Raw genomic sequence first — 17,333 nt, 5'->3', positions numbered from 1 at the left:
GCTCCATTACTGGAGGCTTTCAAGTAACAACCATTCATCTGACATGGTAGAGGATTTCCTGCTCAAGCAGGGGGTTGGACTAGAAGACCTCTAAGGTCCCTTCCAACTCTATTCTTCTATGTTCTGTTAAGTTATGTTTGCAGAAGACATTCACAAGAAGAAAGTGTTTAAAGGATTTGACCTCCAAGCTTGCCAGGTGAAAACACAGATAGATCATGCAGAACAACATTTTGGTCCCAAGTGCCAAACAGAGCTCAGAACTGGCATTTATAACAAAGAAATTAAACCTCTGGGCCAATGTCGTTTGGCTACTTTCACCCAAAAAGTACAAAGCTGTTGAAAGGAAAAGCAACTCTGGCTGAAAGGATAAAGCCCAGGGCTGGGGAGGGGGGGAGGATTGGGGGGAGGGAGAGGAGGAACAGAAAGAAACAACATTTAAGAAGAGAAAACATTTTTGCAAAACCTAAAGCCGCCCCCTTTTTCCCCTCTGTTTTATGTATCGCCATGCTGACACTCTCTTAGCAACTATGCCTTTTGTTTGCTAGGATGAATTGCACAAGTTTTGCAAGGGCACATCAGTTAAGCGGGAGACACTGAATGCTGGCTTAGAAAATCGCCGGGAGGGAGAAAAAAAATTGCAGTCTCTGCTATGAAAGGCCATTTCAGTTTGCTTGGAGCATGCAGCCTAATTTTTAACTCCTCCCTCGCTGGCTATGAAAGGGCCATCAACTTCTTGTTTTGTACATAGCTGATTTCTTTCTTTGGGAAAGAAAATACCCAGCTTGACCCAAGAATGGGATGGAAAGCTGCAAAATGGGCATGATGCTACTTATGAGTAGGGATGGATTATTTAAGGAGCATTTAATAGAGGGAATTCTTTGGTTTTTGTTTTTTTTAATCGAGGTGCATAATTTATGGCTTATGCCTAATTTTCATTAGCTTCCTGCCTTAGAATCGAGAGGCAGGTTTTAGCCATTCGTGGTTAGAGGGACTCTGAGGCAGGGGTGGGTTCTACTTAACTTTACTACCAGTTCGCAACGGTAGTATTTACAGACATTACATATTTGTGTGCGTTTCTGATTTCAGTTCTTCAGTCAGTTCTTTTTCCCCGTTATAAAAGTGTACTCTAAATACTTGTATTTGCCTTATTATATAACATACAGTATGTGTAAAACCTACTCTTGCTTAAATTTGGTTAAACGTCTGTTGTGGATAAATACTGTTTATTGTTACTACATGTTCTCCAACTTTAAGTTCCCAGTTTTCTTTCTTTGGTAATGTCTCTCTTTTCCAGTGTTGTGCTAAATTTATCATTACAGTAATAAACATGCATTTTAGTAAACTGTGATATTTTTTGTTAACAGATTTTGGAATTGTGCCTAAGAAGAATTATGTTTCATTTCAAGTTTGATTTCTAAAGTTTTCTGAGTGGGTATGTCTTTCCACTTTTTTTTTTTAATGTGTCCGTCACATACAGTAAAGGGTTCCTTCTGGTTCATGACATTTTCAACAGGAACGATTTATATTGGCAATTATTGACAGAGTTATATATCATCTGTAATACATTTAATATGTTTTCTCTTTATATATAGGGACGACTCTCACCCTTTACCCTCCTACCATCATGAAGGATCAGTGGTGGGTTTCAAATTTTTTTACTACCGGTTCTGTGGGCGTGGCATTGCTTGGTGGGCGTGGCTTGATGGGTGTGGCAGGGGAAGGATACTGTAAAATCTCCATTCCCACCCCACTCCAGGGGAAGGATACTGTAAAATCTCTACTCCTTCCCCACTCCAGGAGAAAGTTACTGCAAAATCCACATTTCCTCTCAATCAGCTGGGACTCGGGAGGCAGAGAATAGATGGGGGCGGGGCCAGTCAGAGGTGGTATTTACTTGTTCTCTGAACTACTCAAAATGTCTGCTACCGGTTCTTCAGAACTGGTCAGAACCTGCTGAAACCCACCTCTGGGGAAGGATATATAGAAGTATAGTCAGCTGCACAAACAGGCTGAAGAATAGTTTTTATCTGTGGACTGTTAGACTCCTGAATGAGAAATAACATCATAATTATGTAGTATGATGGACTGCAGGGCCGGCACAACGTGTAACATGCTCATACTGGTGCAATAGGACTGGGTGTTTTGTTAATATGATTTATTGGGTTAGGGATTTCCTGTCTTCACTGTGAGTTGTATTGTGTTGGGGAAGGGGTGCGCTGAGGGAGCTCAACCAATCTCATTGTATATATGTTGTGCACTGACAATAAAGATTTGAACTGATATCTTGGGGTAGATTTTACAAATTTATTCCATAATTCTTCCCATTGTTGGTTTGTGACTGTTTCTTTAAAGGTTTGCATCCATTTCATGATGCCATTTTTAATTTGTTCTACCTCTGTGTCACATCTGACTAACACACACATATACAAACACCACATATACATTCTATCTATCTATCTATCTATCTATCTATCTATCTATCTATCTACTTACCTACCTACCTATTATCTGTCTGTCTGTCTTAGTGGGAGATCTTGATTCATTTGAGCATTATGTGTGTTCTTTGAGAGGGCACTACGGATCTTTTAATATGCAAATCTGAATCATACTAAAAGTACACAATATAACAAAATGAAATCTCTGGAGTGTCAGGGTTCCGCCAGATGCCCTAATTAAATCATGAACCTCCCGCCAAGCTTCAAAAGAAATCCAGTTATTTATTAAGAGCTTCATGCCGGCACAGACCAGGTGGAGCCAACTCTGACCTTAGTTAATTTGGGCTTTGCCTCTGACCCTGTTTTCCCCTCCCCCCAATATGTGTCATCAGTGACATTCCCCAACAAAGCAATTTCGCGGGTTGTAGAAGTCACTCCCTTCCAGCTACTGTGGGTACATAAAATTATCTGCCACAATATCCTTCCTGTCAATGACACTTCAGCTTCAACCACAACAATACACAAGCAAATAATAGATACAAACCGTTCCAAACTCAATTGCTGAAAATATGACTTCAGTAACAGAGGGGTCAATGCCTGGAACGCACTATCTGACTCTGTAGTTTCTTCCCCAAACTCCCAAAACTTTAACCTTAAACTGTCTACTGTTGACTTCATCCCATTCCTAAGGGGTCTGTAAGAGGCGTGCATAAGTGCACCAACATGCCTACCATCCCTGTCCTAATATTCCTTTTTACTTACTCTTTTTATGTATTCAAATTATGTTTATACTTTTACCTGTTATCTTATATATGCTTGACAAATAAACTTATGATTATGATTATGAACAGACGGAGGTTTGACCTCTCCTTGAAACATCCAGAGAAAATAATTTCCATCTTCTCGCTGGATAATTTTATCCTATTGCCCAGTATAATACATATTATTATGCCATAGAATAAATTCCATTAGAAAAATGATTTAACAATACTTTTCTGGCCACTGCTATTACATTACTAGAATAGCACTGATCAGAATATGATAACTTTTTGGAAAAATAAGTCAGAAAAAGCTATATAGGATAGAGTGGTATTCCATTAAAGGGAATTAAACTTTTAAAAAATAGCAAGAAAAGCACTTTAGCGTTGATTAAAAGGACTGTTGGTAAGATGAGTTGATGTACTGGCACTCACTATGAAGACCGTATTGTAAGTCACTGTAAATCTACCTGCCCATTATGATGTGGGATTTATTTGAATGGGAAAAAGACCAAACCTTAGCTTGTACTTCTCAATAAATATGCATTGGACTAAAATGCACTTCGGTCATCTTTCCTGCCTTTTTTTCTCTGCACATTGATCATCTTTGTTACTCTAAGACATGTAACATATTAAAACATTTTAGCTTTGTTTGTCACCAACTATAAAACTATCGCAATCATTCAATTAAAAAAAAAAACCACCTATATCTCCAAGATTACTTGTATCCTTTGGAAAAAGAGAGTTGACATGAACTCTGTTGATTCCGGTCCTTGTACAATTTTTCATGCTTTACTTTTTGCAAAAGTTCTGCAAAATAGGTAAAAGTAAAGGTTCCCCTTGCATATATGTGCTAGCCGTTCCCGACTCTAGGGGGCGGTGCTCATCTCTGTTTCAAAGCCAAAGAGCCAGCACTGTCAGAAGATGTCTCCGTGGTCATGTGGCCGGCATGACTAAACGCCAAAGGCACGTGGAATGCTTCCCACCAAAGGTGGTCCCTATTTTTCTACTTGCATTTTTTACGTGCTTTCGAACTGCTAGGTTGGCAGAAGCTGGGACAAGTAACAGGAGCTCACCCCGTTATGCAACATTAGGGATTCAAACCGCTGAACTGCCAACCTTTCAATCGACATGCTCAGCATCTTACCCACTGAGCCACTGTTTCCCTGTAAAATATGAAGGGTTAAAAAAATCATGTTTTCATTCCATTGCTGGCAATAAGGCTAGAAGAAGTCCATGGTGGCAAAAACAGAAGACCAGGAAACAGTTTAAAGAGAGGTGGGTTACAAGATTACAAATTTATTGCCAAAAACTGAAGTCTCAAAATGAGGAGGGAAGAGTGTGAAAAGAGAACCATTGTTAGCACTTGCTGATGTGCTAAGTTTTGCTAAGATTGCTGTATACGTGGAAACTCTACTTCAGAGATGGATCTTTGCAGATCTTTCGTTTACGAATAAAACTTATATCCAGCAGTTCCCATCATCGATTGTCTGGAATTCTTCCCTTCCCTGGAACTGTGATGGACAATAATTTGCCTTTAACAATCTTTTTACCTGTGAACTTAATTTAGGCATTTGCAAACCATTCTTTACTTAGAAGTATAGTACACAAAGAAAGAGGGTCAACCTATTTCCCAACGCGCCAAAAGGCAAGGCAAGAGGGCATGGATGGAAACTAATCAAAGAAAGAAGCAACCTAAAACTAAGGAGAAATTTCCTAACAATTCGAGCAATTAGCCAGTGGAATAGCTTGCTTTCAGATTCAGAAGTTGTGGATGCTCCAACACTGGAGGTTTTGAAGAAGAGATTGGACAGCCACTTATCTAAATGTTATAGATTCTACTGCTTGAGCAGAGGGTTGGACTAGAAGACTTCCAAGGCCCCACCCAGCTCTGTTGTCTGTAATCCTGTTAAGTATTCAATATTTTAGGTGTGAATTTTAGAATTTTTAGGTGTGAATATTTTAGGTGTGAATTTTAGGTGTGAATTTTTGGCTAATGGATACATCTGGTATTTTACAAACATGTTATGGGCAATCTTAATTTCTCAGTTTCCAACTTAATTTAACAAACCCCTAAGACCGTGATGGCAAACCTATGGCATGCGTGCCAGAGGTGGCATGCAGCGCCCTCTGATGGCACGTGAGCTGTCCCCCCCAGTTCAGCTCTGGTGTGCATGCGTGCACACCACCCACCGGCCAGCTGCTCTTCGGGTATATGCTGCGCATGAGTGGGGGGCGGGGTGTGCATGGGGGGCCCTGCATGCACAGGGGGCAGGGGGCATGTGGTGGGCGCATGCATGGGGGGGGCAGGGGGCATGCAGGGGCACACTTTGGGCATTCGGTCTGGAAAAGGTTAGCCATCACTGCCCTAAGATATACTTGAAAAGGTGTTCCATGAAATATCACAATTCCAAACTGTTTTGGGCTTTCAATAACATCATACACCTAGACCTGAACTTGAACATGTTGGTAACTGATGATGTTCTTTTATAACCAGTGGTTGTACCTTTTCTACCGTAGGTTGCTTACAATCTTGCAGCTGCATTCTTTACGGTGTATCCACCTTTGAAGGGTCCTCAAGGAATAGTGTTTGCAATCAGAAATGCATGCCAACTACATCTGGTATGTAAATATCTCAATTATTTATCTTGCAACATTTCTAACCTGCCATACTCTCAACAGACTCTAGCGAATGGATAGTAAAATAAAATAAAATTAGGGGACTGGAGGCTAAAACATATGAAGAATGGTTGCAGGAACTGGGTATGTCTAGTTTAATGAAAAGAAGGAGTAGGGGAGACATGATAGCAGTGTTCTGAAATATCTCAGGGGCTGCCACAAAGAAGAGGGAGTCAAGCTATTCTCCAAAGCACCTGAAAGCAGGACAAGAAGCAATGGGTGGAAACTAATCAAGGAGAGAAGCAACTTAGAACTAAGGAGAAATTTCCTGACAGTTAGAACAATTAATCAGTGGAACGACTTGCCTGCAGAAGTTGTGAATGCTCCAACACTGGAAGTTTTTAAGAAGATGTTGGATAACCATTTGTCTGAATTGGGGTAGGGTTTCCTGCCTGGGCAGGAGGTTGGACTAGAAGACCTCCAAGGTCCCTTCCAACTCTGTTAGTCTATTTCTATTTCTAAAAAACAATACAGTTGAAACAATCTACAGTTTCTGCCTAAAAACTACTATACTGCCGCCATTCAGCTTGGACCAAGTTCACAAATGAAATGAAATTGTTATAACATGCTGCAAAAATCTAGGAGGGTTGGAGTTGCATATGATCAAGGACACAGCCACTGAGATTAAGATGCTGGACCAAGAGCAGAGACAATCAAATTCTAGTTCTCCCTTCAGCATAGAAGCCAACTAGGAATCATGCATTTCTTTGGGAAATCAAATGATAATTAGTTCACGTGAAGTGTTAATACCACTTTATAATGCCTTGGTAAGGCCACACTTGGAATACTGCATCCAATTTTGGTCGCCACCATGTAAAAAAGACATTGAGACTCTAGAAAGAGTGTAGAGAAGAGCAACAAAGATGATTAGAGGACTGGAGGCTAAAACATATGAAGAACGGTTGCAGGAACTGGGTATGTCTAGTTTAATGAAAAGAAGGACTAGGGGAGACATGATAGCAGTGTTCCAGTATCTCAGGGGCTGCCACAAAGAAGAGGGAGTCAAGCTACTCTCCAAAGCACCTGAGGGTAGGACAAAAAGCAATGGGTGGAAACTAATCAAGGAGAGAAGCAACCTAGAACTAAGGAGAAATTTTCTGACAGCTAGAACAATTAATCAGTGGAACAACTTGCCTCCAGAAGTTGTGAATGCTCCAGAGATTAGATTACCATCTGTCTGAAGTGGTGTAGTGTTTCCTGCCTAAGCAGGGGGTTGGACTAGAAGACCTCCAAGGTCCCTTCCAACTTCCAACTGGATATCTATCCACCAACATTGGCCCAGTGTGGTAGATCACACTCCATAACCTTCCATGAAAAGACCTCCATCCTGCCTTGGATTGTTTTGGGGCGGTGTTTCTCACCCTTGACCACTGGAAAGTGGATGGACTTCAACTCCCAGAATTCTGGGTGACTGGCGGGATTTTGGACTATGAAATGCAGAAGCTTTTCCAAATGCATTTTAAAAAAACAAAAAAACAAGCAGGCTAAACCATTTTCAGATACGGCTGTCAAGAGCAGTGTTTCTCAACTCCCAGAATCCCTTCACTAGCTTGGAATTCTGGGAGTTGAAGTCCATCCACCTTCAAGTTATCGAAAAACAGTGCTATGGCGCAATAGCAATAATTAGAATAATAATTTTGTCCATGGCTTATTGTTCTGTATGTATCAACCTTCCTCAACTGACACCCTCAGAAATATACAGTAGTGGCCAAAATTGTGGAAACCTTTTGGGAAAAGTGTATTTTCTAAAACTAGCTAATAATACCACTTTTGTTTGTAGTAGTACAAATTATATACCAATGGAAAGAATAATTTAATCAAGAATGTAATGCAATAACTTTTATGAAGGGTTTGGTTTTGGAATAGCAGTTACTGTATAAAGAAGAAAAGTGAAACACGTAGAAAAATCGAGATATACAAAAATTATCACGTCAGTTAATACTTAGTTGGGTAACCTTTAGCATGAATTACGGCCTTACAACATCTCCCCATGGAGTAAACCAAGTCTTTTAGTTCTGCAGCTGTTATAATGTGAAACCAAGATTGAATGATTGCTTCTATTAACTGGGTTTTATTTCTGGGTCACTTCTGACTAACAAGTTTCTTTAGTCAGCTTCATAGATTTTCAATTGGGTTAAGGTCTAGGCTATTCCAAGGCCATTCCAACAGTGGAATATGATACCTTGAACCTCCAAATAAAAAGGTGGTGTTATTAGCCATCAAACCTCAAAAATACACTTTTCCCAAAAGGTTTCCACAATTTTGGCCACTACTGTATTCTGATTACAACCAGGGGTGGATTCTAATTTTTTTTACTACCAGTTCTGTGGGCGTGGCTTATTTTGTGGGCGTGGCTTGATGGTCATGTGACAATTCTTTAGGATTTAGCAGAGGTACTGGTCTACCAGGCTTTTAACTGCTTGCAGAGCTGTACCAGTCTATCCATTTATTTTTGCAGGCACTGGTCTACCCATTTATTTTTACAGGCACCGGTCTACTCATTTATTTTTGCAGGCACCGGTCTACTCATTTGTTTTTGGAGGCACCGGTCTACCACCAAACTGCCTTTTACCACTGATTAGCTGTAAGGCAGCCCTTTGAAGCACCGTGGAAAGTGTCTAAATAGTTTTTCCTTATAGCCCATCAGCTGGGACTCAGGAGGCAGCAATAGATTGGGGGTGGGGCCAAATAAAAGGTAAGAATAATGCGGGGGTGGGGTGGGGGGGCAGTGGGCAATGGGGTGAATTGGTTCGGTGACGTCATATCATTACCGTTACCGGCTCAGCGGAACCGGGCGGAACCCACCACTGATTACATCTTCCATTCCCCTCGGAGCATGGGCCTAGCACTTTTGATCAGTGGAGGATAAACAATGGCAGATAAAATGAATAGGACAGGCAGGCTAAGCAGAGCCTTTAGTTTGTAAAATCCCTTAGTTTGCTAGGTTCTACAGTAGTCACAGCCAGTCTCCATCTGGTTTTGAGCAGTAGATAATTCCCTTGATCTAAAACTTTCTTTTTCCCCCTGAAACCTCCCCCTCTTTTTGCAGAAACTTCCACTTCCTCTTGATCTGACCAGTAATTTATTTTTGTAGTGAAATGGCCAAATATAGAAAGAAGTTTTTATTCTTCTTTTATTTATGACATCAGGAGCTCACCATCTCCCTGCCTCTCTTCTTGAAAAGTCTTCCTTGGCCTTGCAAACTAAAGGTGGAAGTGTCAGTGTTCCAGCAAGTCCCCAACTCCAAGTAAAAACTCCGACGCAGGCATTTTTCAAAGTTCCATTTATTAGAGAAGGTGAACTGGCACATCTGGGAAAACCCAAATCTGAGAGTTCCGGGTTTTCCCTCAGTAAATCAAAACCCCAAATCCAGCCCCTGCACCCATCAGTCTGTTACATGGCTCAATCACCATCCGTCCCAACTTGAGCCATCCCTGCAACCACTCCTCCTCTAGATGCATAAACACCATAACCTTGACCGAAAGGAAGAATGCTATTATGTCTAACTACAATCACTCCTTTAAATCCCCCCTCCCACTTTCCCAAGCGCAAGAAGTTGGCAGTGGGGAAGCATCTGGTGCTAATATGGCTTCCAAAGCTGACAGGAAGTTTACTTGTCACTCTCAGCCAGTGTGCGCTCTCTAAAGCATTGATTCCCAACTTTGGCACTTTGAAGATCTGTGGACTTCAACTCCCAGAATCTCCAGCTGGAAATGGAACTCAAGAAAATGAGGAACGCTGCTCAGACTTATCTGAGAATTTGAAGGTGTGCTTGTGTTCTCTAAAGCAGTGTTTCCCAAACTTGGCAACTTGAAAATGTGTGGAGTTGAATTCCCAGATTTGCCAGCCAGCAAGGGAATTCTGGGAGCTGAGAAATACTACTCTAAGACAGACTTATCTGAAAATGGTTTAGTCCACTTGTTTCCAAAACAATTGTATTTTGGAAAGGTCTCTGTGTACTCAGTACAGTCTAAAATCCCTTTTCCATTAGGTCCCAAGCATCAATGTAACAGCAGGAATTAACCAATTGCCAATTCAGTAATTCTTTCTTTTTTCATATGTGGTTTTTTTTTATTTATAAGCCTGAAACTGGTCCATCACTTCACAAAGTGAATTTTGGAGTAAATTGGGCAGAATGTCAGTTTTGGAAGTCATTTTTTTTCTTTTAGCTTCCTAACTGCCACATATATTCACCTGGGAAATTGGAAGGTTTTTTTTGGTTGGAGCAGTGGAAGAATAGCCATAACAACATTCCTTGCTCAAGGACATTTGTCTGCACCTGGATGGGAGTGACTGGGAATTGTTTCCAGTTGAGCCTGAAGGATGGATTGGACCATGTGATGAACTTGTAGATGTGGAAGCAGAGTTGTGAACTTTCAACTGGGTGGGGGAAAACGGGAAGCTTTCAGATTCGGGTTTTCCCAGATGTGCCAACATGGCATCTCTAATAAAATGGAACTTTGAGAAACTTCAAGCCTCGGAGTTCTCTTTCGTTGGGGGTGTTACTTGGAACCCTAACACAGAAGCAGCTTCTAGAGCAAAAAATGTTTTTCTCTCTTGTACTGAAAAAAAAAAATTGCGGGGCCAAAAGACTGCGGTAGATTTTTTTTCCCCCCATAGCACTTGTGATTTCTTTCCTTGCTGTTGAGTAACATCCTTTTTTAAAGAGGAGGAATCCGGCCCATTTGCAACCATATCCCTCTCCCCAAATAAATAGTAGATAAGTAAAAATAGCATTTGTGTTTTTCCTGTCCACTTGTGTCCAAATTTAAGGGGTGATGCTCATCTCCATTTCTTAGCTGAGGGAGCCAATGTTGTCCAAAAACATTTCTATGGTCAGGTAGCTGAGGTGCATGGAACACTATTACCTTCCAAACAAAGTGGCACCTATTTATCGATTTGCATTTGCATGCTTTCAAATTGCTAGCTATGTAGGAGCTGGGGCAAGTAATGGGAGCTTACCCTGTCACATGGGGCTCAGGTCTTGAACATCTGCTGTCAGCTTTCCAGCTAACAAGCACAGCATCTTTAACCACTGAACCATCGTGCCACTCATGGGAGCAAATAAAATGGCATTCACTTGTCTGGAAGCGAAAGTGGTTTAATTCCTTTCTCCCTCACCCTTGAAATTTACTTCCACCACAGAAAAGCACCTTAATGTCACAGAATAGCATCTTTGTAGGAATCAGGGCAGCGTTTCTATTCCTATCCTAATTCTGGTTCCACAAGTGGTATCAGATACACATCTATTGTTGTTGCACCATAAGCCTACGGTATATAGCTGCCATGTCCTCTCTCAATATTCATCTGAGGAACTGTTCAAGTTTATGAGCCATCAGGTTCACCTATCTTCCCCCAACTTGATGACTTCCAGACAGGGGGTGAAATCCAGCAGGTTCTGAAGAACCGGTAGTGGACATTTTGAGCAGTTCGGAGAACTGGCAATACCACCTCTGGCTGGCCCCAGAGTGGGGTGGGAATGGAGATTTTGCAACATCCTTCCCCCAGGAGTGGGGAAGGAATGGGAATTTTGCAGTATCCTTCCCCTGCCACGCCCACCAAGCCACATGATGCCCACCAAGCCACGCCCACAGAACTGGTAGTAAAAAATTTGGATTTCACCACTGCTTCCAGATGTGTTGGCCTACACCTCCTAATACTCAGCCAAAGGCAATACAGACTGAAAATTGTGAGAACTGTCATTTAAACACACTTAAAGGCTACCATACTTACGAGACCGCCTTCTGCCACCAATAGCCTCTCACCGCCCAGTACGCTCCCATAGAGAGGGGCTTCTCAGGGTGCCGTCAGCCGAACAGTGTCGACTGGCGGCCCCCAGGGGGAGAGCCTTTTCTGTGAGGGCACCCACCATCTGGAACGAGCTCCCCCCAGAGATACAGAAGATTCCGGATCTGCGCACTTTCCGCCGTGCCCTCAAAACATTCCTGTTTCAGCAGGCCGGCCTGACCTAACTTTCCCTTTATATTGCTTTTTGATTTTATTTTAAACTGGGATGTCTTGAATTATCTAGGACCAGAGTGTTTAGTATATTTTAATTGGTTTTTTTTATTAACGTTTATATTACATGTATTTTTATCATTCGCTGTTCACCGCCCTGAGTCCCTTAGGAATAGGACGGTATATAAATTTAATAAATAAATAAATAAATAAATATCAGAGAGGGTTAATCTACAGCAGGGGTGTCAAACTTGCAGGCAGGATGCGTCACGCGCTGGCCACGCTCACCCCCGTTTTAGCGAAGGGGGAAAAAGTTGAGATACGTCACGTGATGACAATGTGTCGTCGTGAGTTTGACACCCCTGATCTACAGTGAACAATGAAGCTGAATCTGCCTGTCCAATGAGATTGGGGAGAAAAGGCTTGCTAAGGTCCCAACCAGCAAGAGAGTTCCATCTCCAGGGATCCTGTAACAAAGCCTTCTCAGTGGTGGCTCCTTCCTCTGGAATAAATTGACATATCTTGGATCCCTACCTCCTTTGTAGATTCCTCTTAAAATAAGCGGCTTTGACAGAACACTGAGATTTAACCTATCTCTGATGGAGAGAGTTGATACTGCTGTTTCAAATTTATATGATTGTTATTCTGTTGGGTCCTTAATTCCTTTTCTGGTTATTGTATGCTGCTCTATGGCTGCAGGAATAGAGCAGCATAGAGAAAATTATAGAAGAGAGGGGGAAGAAAGGAAGGAAGGAAGGAAAGAAGGAAGGAGAGAGAAAGAGAAAGAGAGAAAAAGAGAAAAAGAAGGAAAGAAAGAAAGGAAAGGAGAGAAAGAAAGAGGGAAGGAGGGAAGGAAGGAAGGAGAGAGAGAAAGAGAGAAAGAGAAAAAGAGAAAGAGAAGGAGAGAGAAGGAAAGAAAGAAAAGAAGGAGAGAAAGAAGGAAAGAGAAAGAGAGAGAGAGAGAAGGAAGGAAGGAGAAAGAGAGAAAGAAAAAAGAGAAAAAAGAGAAGGAGAAAGAAGGAAAGAAAGGAAAGAAGGAAAGAGAGAAAGAAGGAAAGAGAAAGAAAGAGAGAAAGAAAGGAAGGAAGGAAGAAAGGAAAGAAAGAAAGAAAGATTTTTTTGTAGATTCTGCAGGAATACTGAGGCAGATCTGGGATCACTTTTTGAGCTTTGAAAGCAGAATGGAACTGAGCATCTCAGTCTACTAAACTTTCTTTGTTTAAGGGTTCTAATTTCATATGCCGCCTACCCTTAGTCATGTGAAGGTCTGCCAGTAAAGCAAAAAGATCATCAGATCGTTTAAACTATTTAGATTGGGGCTGTTTTTTCCAGTACTATTTTTGTAACAATGCTAAGATTAGGCAACTGGGTAGAGAAACTAAAAAAAAAAATTAAGCTGTGCCATCTGCTATCATTTTGACTTCATGGAATTCTCCAATGATCCTTACTGGGAAACACCATCTCTTCTCTCTCCCTCCCTCCCTCCTTCCCTCCCCCTCTCTCTCCCTCCCTCCCTCTCATTCTCTCTCCCTCCTCCCTCCCTCCCTCCCTCCCTCTCCCCCCTCTCATTCTCTCTCTCTCTCTCTCTCCCTCCCTCCTTCCCTCCCCCTCTTTCCCTCCCTCCCTCTCATTCTCTCTCCCTCCCTCCCTCTCCCCCCTCTCATTCTCTCTCTCCCTCCCTCCCTCTCTCCCTCTCTCTCTCCCTCCCTCCCTTCCTCCCTCCCTCCCTTCCTCCCTCTCTCTCTCTCTCTCTGATGGGAAAATTAAGGAGGCAAATTGACTGAGGTCACAAAACCACTGAATCTACCTCTTGGTTACAATGAAAGCATCCCAATCAGAGTCTCTCTCCTTGAACATATCTAGTGAAAGGTAATTCAGCCCTTCTCTGGTTCATCAATACATTTTCTCATCCCACACACTCATCCCACACACTTTGTTAGATTAGGATAGGCAACTTTTCACCCCCTTAGGGTGAAGGGGGCACACGAGTTTTTGCTGTGTGTAGGTGGTATAATGAACACTGCAACAGACAAGGCAATGACAGAACTAGAACAAAGATTATGGGATTTTTCTTTTCTGTTTTGGCTTTGCTTTTAGTAGAAGGGGTTGGGAAGGGCCACTGAGAACATGAGAGTCCAACTCCTTTCTCAGTGGAAAAATCTAAACACAAATAGTCCTTGACTTATGATCACAGTTGGGACCAGAACTTCACTTCACTTCACTTCACTCCAATTCAATCCTATTAAAAAACGAGTTTGTTAAATAAGTTTATTTATTTATTTATTGGTTCGATTTATATGCTGCCCTTTTCCGGAGACTCAGGGCGGCTTACAATGTGTTAAGCAATAGCCTTCATACTTTTGTATAACCTGCTTAGTAGGGCTTTCGCCCTCCCCCCACCCAAGCGGTGTTCTTTTTTTTATACAAAGTCAGCTTATTGCCCCCACAAACCGGGTCCTCATTTTACCTACCTCGAAAGGATGGAAGGTTGAGTCAACCTTGAGCCTGGTGAGAGTTGAACTTGCAATAATTGCAGGCAGCTGGTGTTACTTAACAGTGCTTTAGTCTGCTGCGCCACCAAGGCTCACCCAATTTTATGAACTGTTTTGCCACAGTTGTTAAGACATTAAGGGAATTTGGCTTTGCATGTTGGAAGCCAGCTGGGAAGGTCACAAATGCCAATCCTATGACCCTGGGACAGTACAACTGTCATAAATGCATACTGGTTGCCAAGTTCCTGAATTTTGATCACGTGGCCGTGAGGATGCCATGATGGTTCTAAGGGCAAGGACTGGACTTTTCTCAGGGCCATCGTAACTTCAAAAAGTTACTAAACAAATAGTCATATCTGAAGATTGCTTGTAAAACATCCCAGATAAATGGCTGCCTACTTCTAACTTCCCAGGGAAGTTTAACTACACATAGGAATGCAAAGTGCAGTTCCTGACTTGGAAAGTAAGATTGTGGGTCACTGACACTTAACTTTAGCCCAAAAAGATGCTGGGGACAAATCTTTGTTTCTGCCATGTTCCAGAACTCTGCAGATGTCTCCATGCTGTTCATCTCATTCCCAATCCATGAGCAACACAGGATTAAGTTGTGATGGTGGTTTCTCCCCCTTAATCCAATACATCCAGGACAGTGTCAAACTATGTAAGGTCTGTTAGGCTTTGTTACTTGTTAGTAACCTATTAGTAACTAATAGTTTGAGGGAAAATTAGGCCCCCTAGGTCAATAACTAGCTACAGAGGCAATAGAGCAGGAGTGAAATCTATTTACCTTCCTTACCGATTCGGAAGCGCACCTGTCGTGCGCGCATGCTCGCTTCACTTGCGCACATACGTATCACATGCACACGCACAAAACCTTCTGGGCATGCGTAGAAGGTAAAAAAATGACACCTGGGCGACGATCGCTACCGGATTGCCAAACCACAGGGAAAAATTGCTACCGGATCAGGCAATCCGGTCCGATCCGGGAGCATTTCACCCCTGCAATAGAGGCAGGAAATGAATTCACAATGCGAGCAGTGGCTTTTATGCTAAGATAGTTTTCTGCCAACTCAGAGATTGATGGAGAACTTAAAGATGGAAGGAGAACACTTTGACTTAGCAAAGGATGGGGAAAAGCTCTTAATAAAAGTTACAGTCAGCAAACCGAGCAAACTTTAGCTTTAGGTGTTTTTATATAGGCCTGTAGCAACATGATTGGGGGGAAAAATGCTTACCATTTTGAGAATGACGATCTGCAAAAACAGTAGTGTGAAACCTTTAATAGACATGAGATAAGAGAAAAACACTTGCCCTCCCCACATATACTCTTGCCCAATGTTTCTCAATATTAGTAGCTTGAAGACGTGTGAATTTCAATTCCTGAAATTTAACTGAGGTCCACACAAGTTCAAGCTGGTAAAGTTGAAAAACACTGCTCTAAGCTTATATTCTGTATTCTAGGTCTATTGGATCTGGGCTGTCAATATCTTCATGACCACAAGAGGGCAGCAAAGTGATAGTGACAACTCCTAATCTTTAACCGCCATCTATGGGTTGCCTGGATCTTTGCAACTCACATCCTGCAGCTTTAAAGTCTACCCACAATCAGGGAAGGGATTGGTAACAAGGGCTGCATTCATATACTCAAACAAAGATACAGCCTGCATTTAACTAAACTTGGTTGCCTATAAGTCTGTAGAGATTCTCAGTCATCCAGGTCACGGTTGTCCCAAAGGTGCTTTTTCAGGAGGCAACTGGGCTGTCTTATTTTTTTCTTGGTTGCCTATAGTATGCCTGTACGTGTTGGGCAAAGTCCGTCAGTTTAGTTTGTTTAGCATGGTGTGGAGGTAGAAAACAAATAAGTTGAATAAACAAGTTTTGTTTGTTGTGTAAAAACAGTAGCTGAATTTAGAGGGAAACTAGACAGGTTTGTCTAGTGCCCTGGCTTGGGGTGGGGCAGGGAGTGGGTTGGATTAAATCTGAAGAAATGTGTTTCAAAGCCATACATGACCATGCTGACTGTTTGGTCCACCAGCAGCCTGCGGATCTGGCAGCGGAGTCGAACAGCGATGAGGCTGAGGAAGAACATGGGCCAGTCCTGGAGGCTGGGGAAGATCCGGATGAGGGCTCTGTGTCGGAGGCAGAGATGGGGCCAGGGCCATCGGGGAGTGATGCAAGGACTCTGGAGCCTCCAGAGGCTGACAGTAGAGAGGCAGAGGAACAGGAAGAGCCTGTTCCTAGTGCACGTATAAGAAGAGCTGCCAGAAGGCAGGAGCAGCTAAAGCAGAGAGGACGACTCGGGAGTAGGGCCAAGAGATGATTGGCCCCTCCCATAAGGCTTAAAAGACCAGTAGTGGCTCTTGGCCTCTTTGCCGGAAAACAACCGTTGAGAGATTTGCTTTGTGTTTGGATGTATTTCTTTCTTGTCAGCGTCTTCTGTTCCTGAACTGTTGCCAAGAAAAGCCTTTGGCAGTTTGCCTAATTATCCCAAGGTCAGAGATAAACTGAAGAATGGTGTTTTGAGGACTTTGCTTTCATTTAATTTGGAATACGCTGAGAATGAGTTAATTCTCAGCTGTTTTAATAAAATCTGTTTGTTTTTTGGAACTGTTTTGCATTTAATATTAACTACGTGGGCCTGGGTCACAACACTGACTTCCAACTAAGCACTGCCTCTTCATTGAAGATAGTCCCCAAGTTCATGGTGAGAATTGTGACGAGAAGGAGCCACCTATACATCTGAACTCTTAAACATGTAATCCACAAAAACAATTAATACCATTTTAACAGATGCCATTCACAAAACATTTGCAGGTGATCACAAAAAAACCAAAAAACATTCTGAGGTCCACTGAGGTTTAAGCAGTCACCTTCCCTCTTAACATTTTTTTCACAGAGAGGAAGACGCTGGTTGCCGTTAGTAATACATACTGCAGCCTGTCTTTTGAACTGACGGAAGACATAAATATTTTCCTCTCTATATTTAGAGATTTGCTTTGACCGCCTGGCCC

General features: G+C 42.2%; 1 long non-coding RNA gene across 2 annotated transcripts; it reads left to right on the top strand.

Moving 5' to 3' along the window:
- The first annotated feature begins 493 nt into the window (after nucleotides 1-493).
- LOC132711185 (uncharacterized) lies at nucleotides 494-16,929 on the top strand. 2 transcript variants are annotated; one of them, XR_015732973.1, is made up of 5 exons: nucleotides 494-1,004; nucleotides 1,365-1,432; nucleotides 1,593-1,638; nucleotides 5,714-5,815; nucleotides 16,358-16,929. It is a non-coding gene; the product is annotated as an uncharacterized LOC132711185 (long non-coding RNA). The 2 variants fall into 2 exon arrangements; XR_015732972.1 differs by having other exon boundaries at nucleotides 494-1,432.
- Nucleotides 16,930-17,333: the final 404 nt, after the last annotated feature.

Source organism: Pantherophis guttatus, chromosome 3, assembly GCF_059756535.1.
Source record: "Pantherophis guttatus breed Tessera chromosome 3, ASM5975653v1, whole genome shotgun sequence".
Taxonomy (NCBI): Eukaryota; Metazoa; Chordata; class Lepidosauria; order Squamata; family Colubridae; genus Pantherophis; species Pantherophis guttatus.
Note: the sequence above shows the minus strand (reverse complement) of the source record. Positions and strands in the feature narration are given on the sequence as shown.